The sequence below is a fragment of the Vulpes vulpes genome, chromosome 3 (genome assembly GCF_048418805.1).
Source record: "Vulpes vulpes isolate BD-2025 chromosome 3, VulVul3, whole genome shotgun sequence".
Classification (NCBI taxonomy): Eukaryota; Metazoa; Chordata; class Mammalia; order Carnivora; family Canidae; genus Vulpes; species Vulpes vulpes.
Genome location: NC_132782.1, coordinates 22560962 through 22573942, shown reverse-complemented (window position 1 = coordinate 22573942; position 12981 = coordinate 22560962). Strand labels below are relative to the sequence as shown.

At 34.7% G+C, this 12981-nt stretch overlaps 1 pseudogene; it reads left to right on the top strand.

Annotated features, from left to right (window-relative positions):
• The first annotated feature begins 476 nt into the window (after nt 1–476).
• Nucleotides 477–11406, top strand: LOC112916549 (cytochrome c, testis-specific-like; annotated as a pseudogene).
• The last annotated feature ends 1575 nt before the right edge of the window (nt 11407–12981 follow it).

Genomic DNA, 12981 nt, shown 5'->3' with positions numbered 1-12981 from the left:
GGAGCCTGCTTCTTCCTCTGCCTGTGTCTCTGCCTCTCTCTATGTGTCTCATGAATAAATAAATAAAATCTTAAAAAATAAACTTGATAGATGAGATGATTAAGTCTTTATAAAGTTGGATGCTATAATATTTTTGTGTTTTTGAGCACTCAGACTTTAAAGGATGCATCCTTTAAATTACCTTTTTGTTTAATATCAAAATTAGTATTGGAGCATCTCGGGGGCTTAGTCAGTTAAGCATCTGCCTTTGGTTCAGGTCATGATGTTAGAGTCCTGGGATTGAGCCCCTGCTCAGGAGGGAGTCTGCTTCACTTTCTCCCTCTGTGTGCTCTCTATCTCTCAAATAAATAAAATACTTTAAAAACATATCATTAGTAGTCGTTTCAAAGTGATGGACTTTTTTTCCAGCTTTGCAAATCTGATTTTTTTTTTTTTGGTCTGTGGTTTAATGTGCAACAAAACAGTTGCAGAACAAAATGGGAGATGCTGAAGCAGTCAAGAAGATATTTATTGAAAACTGTGCTCAGTGCCACACAGTAGAAAAAGGTGGAAAACGTAAGACAGGTCGAAATCTCTGGGATCTTTTTGGAAGAAAACAGGGCAAGCACCAGGATATTCATTTTCTGATGCTAACAAAAACAAAGGTAAAACCTAGGCAGTTGTGGGAAAGAATTGGAAACTTTGTAGCAAAGAGCAAAAGCACATGGTTTGATATTTTAATAACTTTCTAGTTTACATTAAAAATGAAATTCTCAGGTTTGTATACTGAGATATTGATTTATATAATAAAATCTATGTTTAAATAACTGGTCTCTTTTTGATCAGAGGAATTAGCAATTCTCTGTGGCATAGGTTTATACCTATATAAGGTATGTCATTTTGTGCAATACACTTATGTTAAAAAGTATGAGCTAAATTAAAAAGTTCAAATCATATTTTAATGGCATAATGGTAGTTTTCTATTTGTAGTAGTGATTCTTAGCAGAGTAGGGGGATTCTTTTTAAGATTTTATATATTCATTATAGACACAAAGAGAGAGGCAGAGAGACATAGGCAGAGAGAGAAGCAGGCTCCTTGCAGGGAACCCAGTGGGGACTCGATCGCAGGTCCCCGGGATCACACCCTGAGCTGAAGGCAGATGCCTGAGCCACCCAGGCATCCCAGAGTAGGGGAATGCTGTGTAAATAGTTTGAAAACATATATTCAATGATTTCTTTGTTTGTGGAAGGTAGATAGATGGCAGTTAAAATGAGAAAGCATTTTAGGGTTGAAAATAAAAATGGTTGGAAAAAACTATAATATCTTTGCAAAGAAATTTTTTTTAAGACTTTATTTATTCATGAGAGAGACACAGAGAGAGAGGCAGAGACAGAAACAGGCTCCATACAGGGAGCCTGATGTGGGACTTGATCTGGGACTCCAGGATCACGCTCTGAGCCAAAGGCAGATGCTTAACCACTGAGCCACCTAGGCATCCCTTTGCAAAGAAATTACTCCTGGGTATACATATACATACATACATACATACATACATACATACATACATATCATTAGCACTCACCTCAAAAATAGGTTACAACTCTAAATAGATTGCAATTCTATTTTGAACTGTTTTTGGAGGGCCAGCATTTCCTACTGTTCTGAATTTCAGATCACTACAATACTACTATTTGGAAAGGTTTTTGTTTTGTTTTTGTTTCTTTTTATTCTTTTTATTGAGGTGAAGTTCACACATTAGCCATTTTACAGTGTATGAGTCAGTAACATTTAATGTGTTCACAGTATTGTATAATCAACACCTTTCTGTAGTTTCAAAACTTTTTCATTACTCCAGAACAACCTCCATACCTATTAAATAATCACTCCCCAATTCCTCCTCCCCTTAACTCCTTGCAACATCTAATCAGCTTCCTATCTGTGTGGATTTGTCTATTCTGCATATTTCATAAAAAGGAATAATAAAATATGAGCTTTTGTGTCTGACTTCTTTCACTTAGCATGTTTTCAAGGTTCATTGAAGTTGTAGCATGTATCAGTACTTCATTCCTTTTTATGGCTAATCATTCAGTTGAATGTATATACAACAATTTGTTTATCCATTTATCAGTTGATGAACATTTGGATTGTTTCCACCTTTCGCCTACTGTGAATAGTGCTGCTCTGAATATTTGGGAATAAGTATTTGAATCCCTGTTTTCAGGTCTTGTGGGTATATATAGAGATATATTTTTTCTATATATCTATATAATACATATATATTTAGATATAGATATCTCTATATATCTCTCTATATATACTGGGTCATTTGTTAAATCTATATATAACTTTTTGAGGAAAGCCCAATTGTTTTCTACAGTAGTTGTACCATTTTACATTCCCATCAGTCATGTAGGATTCCTATTTCTCTGTATCCTCTGCAAAGCTTGTTGTTTTCTTTTTCTTCTTAAAATTACTATCCTAGTGGGTGTGATCTTAGCTGTTTGGAATTCCTTTCTATATGCTGCTTGATTCATGCATCATTGAATAAAGTCAATTTGATCCTTAAATTCACTCTGTTGAAATTTTTTTATTTAACAACTTGTTGACCATTTGTGTATTTGGAAAAATGTCTATTCCTTTCCTCTGCCTATTTTTTTTATTTGAATTGTTGGTCTTCTTTATTGTTGAGTTTAAGAGTTCTTTATGTATTCTGGACACTAAACCCTCATCAAATATGTGATTTTCAAATATTTTCTCTTATCTGTAGTTAGTCTTCATTTGCTTGATAATGTACTTTGATGCACAGAAGTTTTTAATTTGTATAAAGTCTATATTTTTGTTGATTTGGGGATGGGGAGTATCAAATCTAAGAATCCATAATCAAATCTGAGGTCATAAAAATTTACTCCTGTGTTTTCTTCAAATAGTGTTATAGTTTTGGCTCTTATATTTAGGTTTTTGACCCATTTTCACTTAATTTTTTATAGAGAGGGAATAGTTCTACTTCATTCTTTTGCATATGGTTATCCATCACTTCTTGGCCTTTTGGCTAAGATCAAGTGCATGTGGTTATCCAGTTATCCCAGGCCCATTTCTTGAAAAGACCATTCTTTCCCAGTTGAATGGTCCTGATACCCTTCTTGAAATTCACTTGGCCATATATGTTAGAGTTTACTTCTGGATATTCAGTTGTCTTCTACTGGTCTGTATATCTATCCTTATAACAGTACCCACTATTTTTATTACTGTAGTTTTGTAATAAGTTTTGAAATTAGGAGGTATGAGCCCTCCACCTGTTTTTCTTTTTCAGTATTGTTTTGGCTGTTCAGGGCCCTTTGCAATTCCGTAAATTTGGGAATAACCTTTCCCATTTCTGCAAAAAAGTCTTTGGAATTTTGATAGAGTTTGCATTGTATCTGAAGATTGGGTTTGGGAAGTATTGCCATTTTAGCAACATGAATGTTCCAATCTATGAACATAGGATACTTTTCCATTTATTTAGGTCTCCTTTCATTTCTTTGAGCAATGTTTTGTAATTTTCAGGGTACAAGTCTTTCACTTCCTTGGTTAAATTTTGCCTAAGTATTTTATTCTTTTATATACAATTATAAATAGAAGTGTTTCAAATTGTTTATTGCTTGTATATAGCATAACTGATTTTTATATGTTGATCTTATGCCCTGAAGCTTTGTTGTATTAATTTATTAGTTCTGGTAGATTCTTTTTGTAGATCCTTGGGGATATTCTATATATAGAATAATATAATCTGTGAATAGATACAGTTTTACTTTTTCCTTTCCAGTTTGGATGGCTTTTATTTCTTTTTTTCCCCTATTGCTCTGGCTAGGACTTTTAATGGAATTCTGAGTAGAATTGGTGAAAATGAGCATCTTTGTCTTGTTCCTGATCTTAGAGGAAAAGTTTTCAGCTTTTCACCTTGGGTATTAGTAGCTGGGGGTTTCCAAACATTCCTGTTTTCTTGTTAAGCGATTTACCTTTTATTCTTAGTTTAGTGAGTGTTTATATCAGGAAAGGGTGTTGGAATTTGTCAAATTTTTTCCTGCATCTTTTGAAATAATCATGTATTCTTTTTCCTTTTGCTCTATTAATATGTTAAGTTGATTGATTTTCTTATGTTGAACCATACTTCTATTCCTGGGATAAGTCCCATTTGGTCATAGTATGTAATTCTTTTCATGTGACTTGGATTTAGTTTGCTAGTATTTTGTTGAGGATGTTTCCATTTATAGTGATAAGAGATATTGGTTTGTAGTTCTCTTGTGGTGTCTTTGTCTGACTTTGGTGTTTGGAGGATTAGATTATTATTATTATTGCAGCTTCATACGTGATTTGAATTTGGTATTTTAAAAAATTTCTTAATGGGTTTTATAATGCTGTATAGTGCTTATTTAAATGAGCTTTGTGGAGTATATTATAGGAGAAGGCTTTCAGTGAAGGGATTTAGCATTTTGTGCATTATTTTTTTAGTGCAAATGTAGCTTGCATTTTGTCAGAAGAGGGATTCTGCTTATTTTAATATTTAATATTAGTTTAATATTAACATTTTAATAATAATTTAATATTTCTAGGAAGGTAGTGTTTTGGGTTGCTCTCAGCCTATCCATAGTGATGTTATTGACTATAAATGTCTGGGGACACTCCCCTGGGCCTATACTACTTGTAGTAAGCCACCACAGACATTTCCCCAACCAAAACTAGTGTTGTGGCTGGACCAGACCTTGTGGTTCTTATTATGATTGCAAGACATACCTCAGCAGCAACTGTCAGGGAACTTTGAAAGACATGATTTATTACTCACAAGTCCTGGAGGTTACATGGTATGCCTGGGACCACACAGTGTGGTTGAGAGGAAAGAGAGAGAGTGAGAGTGAGCTAATGAGCAGGCCTAGTGTTTTGCTTTTATTGGAGTCAAGGGTGGGGTGCCTAGGGCTTCACAGGTTCATTCTTTAATGGTGAATTTAAAACATAAGAGTGGGAACTAAAGCATGGGAAGGGAAAAACAAACAGTTCTCAAATGTAGTTATCTAGGTCTACCAGAGCATTCTTAAAAAGGGAGGCGGGGAACTTCATGAGTGGGGAAACCTGGCTCTATCTACTCACGTAACTGGCAGTGTGTTTATTCAGACTGGATGTGTTTGAAGTAGATGCCTTGGCAAACAAAAGCTTAATGTCAGACATTTATATTATAGTTGAAAAAGCTAATTGTCAGATGCCCATTCTACAGATAGGTAAGATATAGTGAAATTCTGGTTGTATAGAATATTGGGGAAAGGGAAGTGTGTATAGTCAAATGATTTAGTTAAAACAAAATTAGCACATGTAGAATTTTCACGAATTTTTGTGTGAAAATAAGACACTTTTTATCTTTCTGAAATGTTGAGAGTAATACAGTTTGGCAGGATGGAGAGCTAGTAAAGCCCCTGGTTCCTAGACTTCTCTTGGGTTTCCAAGCAAACCAAGATGGAATGGGGTGGGGAATATACAGTAAGAATTTGATAACTGTATTAGTTTCCTAGGGCTGCTGTTATAAAATATCATAAATTCAGTGGCTTAAAATAACAGAAGTTATGGTTTTACAGTTCTGGAGGATAGAAGTGCAAAATCAAGGTATTGGCAGGACTGTGTTCTCATTTCTTGTTTCTTCCTAGTTTCTGGTAGTTTGTCAATTATCTTGGTGTTTTGGGCCTTCAGCTGCATAACTCCAATCTCTGTCATTTCATCATCCCTGTCTCTGTCTTCACATGACTGTTTTATAAGGGGACCAATCATATTAGATTGGGAGCCCATCCTACTACAGTGAGACCTCATTTCAACTTAACTAATCACATCTGCAATGGCCCTATTTCCACACAAAGACACATTCTGAGGTACTAGGAGTTAGGACTTCAATGTATCTTTATTGAGAGAACATCCCTAATAAAGAACCATATATACATAAAAAATAAATACATAGATAATTGATAAAATGCTTATATTAAAATAAAATAGAATAAAATTTAATCCTTGGTAAAGCATGCTTTAGAATCTTTTTAAACATCAATGTCATTGTTATGAACACAATATCATTCTGTTTAGTATGTGAAAAAATCCTGTTAATAAATATTTTATAGTAAAGAATTTGTCTGGTCTTTGTCCTAGGTTTCTAGGAGGGAATCTCTAAAACCTTAGAATTTCCCAAGTGATAAGAATGTTTCTTTTATTTTAAGTTTGGGCCCTGGGACCACCACCTGAGTTTATGCTAGTGAGATGACTTATGATAGGCTCCCAGATAGTTTCAGGATGGAGGTGGCCAAGGTTGAAAGGCCAACTATGTGATTAGAGAGTTGGAGCTTTGGGCTCTGTGACATATCAGTCCAACCTTAGGGTTAGGGGATAGGAGCTGGAGAATGAGTTCCATCACATGGCTCATGATTCAATAGGAAGTCTTATGTAATAAAACACCAATAAAAACTCTAGCCATGTTAATTGGAAACTCTGGTTAAGCTTCCTGGTTGGTGAGTACAAGGTGTACTTAGAAGATTCTCTAGGGACAGGACCCAGAAGCTCTGTGTTTGGGACTTTCCCAGACTTTATCATATGGATCTCTTTATCTTGCTGGTCCTGATTTGTATCCTTCATATTAAAACTGTAAGGATAGTGCTTTCCTGAGTTCTTTAAATTGTTTTAGCAAATTATTAGACTTGAGGGTGTCCTGGGAACCCTCAAATTTATAGCCAGTTGGTTAGAATTTGAGGTGGTCTAGGACCCCAAACTTGTAGCTGGTGTCTGAAATGAGGCAGAATTACTGGGGTCTATGGAGTCTGTTCAAATTCAGGAAGTTAGTGTCAAATTCTAATTGCATGTATTGCAATAGGATTTCTAGTTGATAGACTATTGAATAAATCAACCTGAAACTTGGATTTATTATTTGAATTTATATGGTTCTTTAGTTTTTAAAGTAATATTTTTCTATAGTGTCATTTTATTATTTATTGACACATTACAAGAGCTGTTAGCTTTTGAGTTTTAAGTTGTAGACTATTTATAACCTGATATTTATTTCTCTAACTGCTAATATTTAGAGGATTTTATTGTTAGCATCATTGGAAATAATATTAAAACTGATTACAAATCTTTTATTGTAGGTTGTTGTCAAATATTAAAAGCTGTATAGAAGGCTTGGCTTTAACATTATTCAAGAATTAGTAATAAAATTTCCTTAAGTCAGATAATTTAAGTAATCTTTGTGACTGGTGTGGGGATATAATATTACTATTTGTTTTACTGATTACATAATAATAAGTAGCAGAATGAAATTGAATCCCTATATACATCACTCATAAAAATTAACTTGAAATGAATTAGAGACCTAATTAAATTAAATATAAGACTTGAAACTCTAAGACTTCTAGAAGAAAACATAGGGAAAAATTTCCTTGACATTGGTCTTTGTAATAATCTGGACATTGACACCAAAAGCACAAGCAACAAGAACAACAGGCATTAACTGGGATTACATCAAACTAAAAAGCTTCTGCACAGCAAAATAAATAGTCAACAAAATGAAAAAGCAACCTATGGAATGGGAGAAAATATTTGCAAATTTTGTATCTGGTAAAGGGTTGATATTCAAAATATATAAAGAATGGATGTAACACAATAGCAAAAAAACCCACAACAAAACAATTAAAAAATAGGCAGAAGAACTGAATACTTTCCCACAGAAGACATATAATTGGACAACAGGTACATAAAAAAGTGTTCAACATCACTAATTGTCAGGGAAATGCAAATGAAACCACAGTGAGATATCACCTGATGCCTATTAGATCGCTATCAACAGAAAGACAAGAAATTGTCTTGTGTCTTGTGTCAAGTGTTGGCAAAGATGTAGAGAAAAAGAAACACTTATGAACTGGTGGTAGAAATGCATATTGGTGCAGCAACCATGGAGAACAGTGTGGAGATTCATTAAAAATTAAAAGTAACTGTCATACATCCTAGTAATCTCATCTCTGGGTGTGTATCCAAAGGAAATGAAAACAGGATCTGGGAGAGATATCTACATCCTATGTTCATTACAGCATTATTTGCAATAGCCAAGCTATGGAAACAACCTATGTGTTTGTCAACAGATGAGTGGAGAAAGATGTGGTAAATGTATATATGATAGAATGTTCAACTCTGAGAAAGAAGGAAGTTTAGCCATTTGCAAAAATTTGGATGAACCTTGAATGCATTTATGCTGAGTGAGGTAAGTTGGAGAAAAAAATGTCACTTACATGTAGAATCTTAAAAAGTCAAATTCAGGAAGTTTTAGGAAGCTGGCAGAGTGGGAGGATCCTGAGCTCACCTCATCCTATGGACACACTGAGATAATATAGTGAGATCTCTGCAACTAACTCTGAAAATTGGCAGAAGAGATCTTCTACAGCCAATCACAAAAAGAAGTTCACATCAAAAAGAGTAGAAGGGGTGGGAACACAATTTGGAATCAAACCCCCAAAATACAATAGGAGGGACATCATAAGCACAGAGAACCAAGAGAATCAGACTCCACACCAGGCACAGGGGGTTTGAACTGGAAGAGAAATCCCCATAACATCTGGCTTGAAAATCAATGGGGCTTAACATCAGGAACTTCAACTTCAACAAAAAGATATAGAATATAAAAGAACCAGTCAGAGGTGAAGAATTCAATAATTGAAATAAAAAATATGCTAGAGGAAATCAAGATTAGAGGAGGAAGAGGAACTACCAGTGATATGGAAGACAAGGTAATGGAAAGCCATCAAGCTGAACAACAACAACAACAAAAATAAATAAAAGAAAAATAAAAGATGAGAACAGGGTAAGGGACCTCTTCAACACCACCAAGCATTTTTTATTATAGGGATCCCAGAAGGAGGAGAGAGAAAGGGGGCAGAAAACTTATTTGAAGAGATAATAGCTGAAAATTTCCCTAATTTGGGGAAGGAAACAGACATCCAGATCCAGGAAGCACAGAGACCCCCCCAACAAGATGAACCCAAGGAGTCCACACCAAAACACATAATAATTAAAATGGCAAAAAGTACTGATAAAGAGAATTTTAAAACAGAAAAAAAGAAATGAAAACAGATACATATAAGGGAAACCTGATAAGACTATCAGCTGATTTTTCAGCAGAAACTTTGCAGGCCAGAAGGCAGTGAAATGTATTCAAAGAGTTGAGGGAAAAACTTTATAACCAGAAATATTCTGCCCAGAAAGGTTATCATTCAGAACAGAAGGAGAGATAGAATTTCCTAAGCAAAAGTTAAAGCAGTTCATCATCACTAAACGGGTCTTATAAGAAATATTAAAGGAAATTCTTTAACTGAGAAGGAAAGGCCATAATTCAAAGTAAGAAAATTATGAAAGGAAAAATTTCACAGGTAAAAGGAAATATAGTTTATGTAGTAGATTAATCACTTTTAAAGCCAATATGGCTTGGGACACCTGGGTGGCTCAGCGGTTGAGCATCTGCTTTCAGCTCAGGATGTGATTCCAGGATCTGGGATAGAGTTCCACATTGGGCTCCCTATGAGGAGCCTGCTTCTCCCTCTACCTATGTCTCTGCCTTTCTTTCTCTGTGTTTCTCATGAATAAATACATCTTAAAAAAATAAAGCCAGTATAGCAGTTAAAACTCACAAGTAGTAAACTCAGTTAAATCTACAAAAACTAGTGAAGGGATACACAAAATAGATAAAATATGGTATTATGTATATAAAACATGGAGGGGGGAGTAAAAATTTACTGTTTTTAGAATGTGTTTAGGACCATCAACTCAATATAGATTGCTATACATATAAGCTGTGATGAATGACTCTAATGGTAACCACAAATTGAAAACTTGTAACAATAAATAATAAAAAATAATTTAAAAATAAATAATAAAGAGAAAGGAATCTAAGTGTAAAAATAATAAATAATAAATAATAATAATACATAATAAAGAGAAAGGAATCTAAGTGTAACACCAAAGAAGGCCATCAAACTATAAGGGAAGAGAGCAAGAGAAGGAAAGAATAGAGAAGACCTATAACAACACCCCAGAAAACAATTAACAAAATGATAATAAGTATATATAACTTATCCTTAATTACTTTAAATATAAATGGACTAAATGTTCCAATCAAAAGGATAGGGTGACTGAATGAGTAAAAAGAATAAAGACCCATTTATATGTTGCCTACAAGAGATTCACTTCAGATGTAAGGACACACATAGACTGAAAGTGGAGGGATGGAAAAAGATATTCTGTGCAGATGGAAATCAAAAGGTAGAAGCCTTCTTTTAAAAATGGAATTTCCAAAAAAAAAAAAAAATGGAATGTCTGTGTTTTCTTCTTCAATCATGGCTCCCTTGACCCTCCAGAGTGTCAATTTGAACTTAGGGAGACTTTCACAGTCAGCTTATATACACTCTCCTCTTTTTGGGCCAGAGGACTATGACTTGCTACTTAGGATATGTCACCTACTTTGGAGAACTTGTCTTCTTTTGAGATCATTAGTGATAGGTGTCCTGTTACTCTGGTCCAGGCTTTATGATTTTGGCAGTGTTCTAATTATATCAAGTTTGGAGTATAGGTGCTCCCTGAATATTTTATCAAAAATGGAGTTAGCATTTCTGTTTCTCTGTGTCCGTATTCTTTTTGACTGGTTTTAGAAAGGAAAAAAAAAAAAAAAGAGACAACCGTTCTCTCATTGTAAAACTGGATTCCTGAAATCATAGACTTTTGACAGAAATTTGGACAGAGGCAACATCCTGTGATTGGAAGAAAAAATAAGAAATTCTTGACTTTAAGTCATCTTGTCTCCTAGGACAAATTCTCTGTTTGGATCATTTACTCATCTGCAATGTGAGGGGTTAGATTAATTTCTAAGATCTCTTCTAGAAGGAACTCTGATTCTAGGAGGGTGGGGGTACTGCTTTGGTTGGCAGTTTATTGGTGTACCTTGGATCATGCTGAACAGCATGTGAGTATTAGATTTCTATAGGGAACCTGGAGAGTAGAGCACCAAAGACTAATTTTAGAATTTTCTTGTAGGTCAGAAACTGTAAGTATTCCCAGTTATGGTGGCCTTCCTATTGAATCTAAGAGTAATCTTTTGTTCACATATGTGGGTCACATCAGAAAGTAAGCCTTAGAAATATAACTACACAAACTTAAAACTTCCTTTCACCTTTATAGGTATTATCTGGGGAGAGGAAACTCTGATGGAATATTTGGAGAACCCAAAGAAATATATCCCTGGAACTAAAATGGTCTTTGCTGGTCTTAGAAAGAAGAGTGGGAGAAAAAAGCTTATTCGATATTTGAAACAGGCAACATCTTGCAACTTAGAAAATATTAGTTATAAGCCAAAATTTTCCAATATCAAATATTGCATGTTTAAGTAAGTCATATTTGATCTTTTCTGATAAGCCTGTAGTAAGTTTAACATTTTATTTTTTTATTTTTATTTTTTTTAAGTTTAACATTTTAAAAAAAGGTTTAAATTTTTTATTGTGTGTAATCTACTAATCAGATGCCTTTCTGAGTTTGGACTGACTTTTGTCTGCTCAATAAGGTCAGCATGGAGGAGGAGAGGGAAGAAAACTAAAATCGATTGTGCTTCAGTAGTCCCTACAGGCACAAAATATTTTATAAGCCTAGAAGCTGCTATTGACGATGAAAATAATTTCCACATACTTATTTCTCTATAACTGAAATGTAAATATGGCAGAACTTAGCTTTAGTTTTCAGTAAGCTATGTTTGGTTATACATTTGCCTTTATTATAACTTTATTGTATTTATTGTTATAGCTTTATTATAAGTAACTTTAAGAAAAAAAATAAAGTCAATAATTGATCTTATCTTAGGAATATTATTGGAACAAAAGGCAAATTTTTGACCATGAGTGATATAAAATAAAACCTAGAGAGAAGGAGAAAAGTATGTTCTACATTAATAAGCATTTATGTGACATAACATATAGCATTTTTACATTAATCTTTTTATGGTACCTTTCTAATCCAGAGTAATGGAAGGCTGGACTGCACAGAGAGATACCATGTACCCTGAGAAAGAGGAAGAAGAAAAAAATAACCTTTACCATTAATTGGAAAGACCTCCTACCTCACAGTAAGTAGCTATGAGGCATGGGATAGCAAGTCCACAACAGGGCCTGTGTGGAAGAGAATAGTGGTTCTGTGTGGTGTGGGGTGGCCCCTGAAATAGCTATGCAGTCCTACAAGCACTCCATTACCCAAGTGTATGGCCTAGTGCAAGAAAGAGAAGGTATTTCCTTACCAAAGAGTTGGGTAATGGACTGGTCAGGAGTCATTATGGGTGAGAATAGGATATCCATTATCTAATTTCCACTTCACAACAACACCCCATAAGGTACATTTTTACCTTCTCATTGGGACTTGTGCCAGAACCAGCATTTGGATCTTCTGCCTCAATTCCTGGTGACTTTTTACCATATCCTAGGGAAAATACGTTAGTTAACTTATGCTACTACTTAGAAGTCACCCTAACCCCAAATTTTCAAAGTGAAGGGAATATTGAAAAAGCTGTGATTTTCAGAAGGTTTTATTAAGTCAACTCAGGGCTTAGACTCCATTTTAATGCTTCTGGCAAGTGGGAGCTAGTGCCACTACTGAATAGAAGAGTGTGTCCCTGGGGACCAAGGTACACTTGACCAAGTTGAGCTTATTATTCTCTCCTTGGAGAAATTCTTTGATGAGGACAGAGACATCTGTAGGGACTCCAAGAGTGTGTTAAGGATGTTACCAGTCTCAGAGCTGAGTTGGGTTTGCAAGGATATAGAATTTGGTGACATACCTCATATTTTAATTTACATGGGACAGAGAACTCTGTAAGAAAGAACTTGAACTTAATTCATATTTGTAATTATAGGTCAGTTTTATACAACTCTGACAGGTTTGGTGGCTTTGACAAAAAGCCACATTGCAGAGAAGAGCAAGAA